Consider the following 1,002-nt stretch of genomic DNA (forward strand, 5'->3'; position numbering starts at 1 on the left):
GTAAAAATTAAATACAGATTAATGCTTACCATTAAAGTTATAAAACTTTAGACGTATTCAGTCGAGCAGAAAATTATATTCTTTGTCTTTTGTTCTTTGGTTAACATGACAGACTGACAGCAGCAGGAATATAATATAATATAATTCCACCTTTATTTGACCCTCTAACTAGCACTTTCTATTCTATTTTAATTCTACTTTATCTATATTTACCTTCTTTTTTTATAAAAAAAAAACAACAACAAAAAAACACTCGCTTTCTATTTTTTCTATTCTATCTACTTGTTTTTCTGTGTGTGTGTGTGTGTGTGTGTGTATATATGTGTGTGTATTATTTATATATATATATATACACACACCTTGCTACGTGTACTGCGTTAGGCTAATCGAGACTTGTCATTTGCACTTATATATTGTTGCTCTTTTGTTAGTTTTGACTGCTTTTATTGTCCTCATTTGATTAAGGGGTTTGAAAAATAAAAAGAGGTAAATGAATGAGAAGCATTTATTTGTTGTTTTATTTATAGATTTGACAGGTTTTGGTCATTGCTTGCTATATATAGAGCTAGTTTGCCTTATTGATGTCTTCTGTTGTGCCTTAGATAAAATCTAGTTAGGGGTTCCCTCCCTATAAAACAGATTTATAACCAACACTTTTTTGAGAGTAAGGTAACGGTTATAACTGTTACACAACATGCGTTCTCTTTCTCAACTATTTAACGTTCCAAAACTGACTGTGTTTAACTGGATACTCTCCAAAACGGGCATTTTGACATAATTTTTTATGTATTTGAACGTTTTAGCGCAGTTTAGCCACTCATTTTGGTATTTGTGGCTCATAAGCTGTTTGAGACTGAGCGCGGCTTGTGCGCTCCACTAATATAGATCAGTGGTGGTGCGCGCTTTTGGTGTAAGCGTGAAACCTGCGGGAATGTACGGTGGCCGAGAAGTGCAAAGCAAATCACAATTCTGAAAACAAAATAACAAATTACAAACGCAAAT

This window comes from Sinocyclocheilus anshuiensis, unplaced genomic scaffold (genome assembly GCF_001515605.1).
Source record: "Sinocyclocheilus anshuiensis isolate Anshui unplaced genomic scaffold, SAMN03320099.WGS_v1.1 scaffold2999, whole genome shotgun sequence".
In the NCBI taxonomy this organism is placed as follows: Eukaryota; Metazoa; Chordata; class Actinopteri; order Cypriniformes; family Cyprinidae; genus Sinocyclocheilus; species Sinocyclocheilus anshuiensis.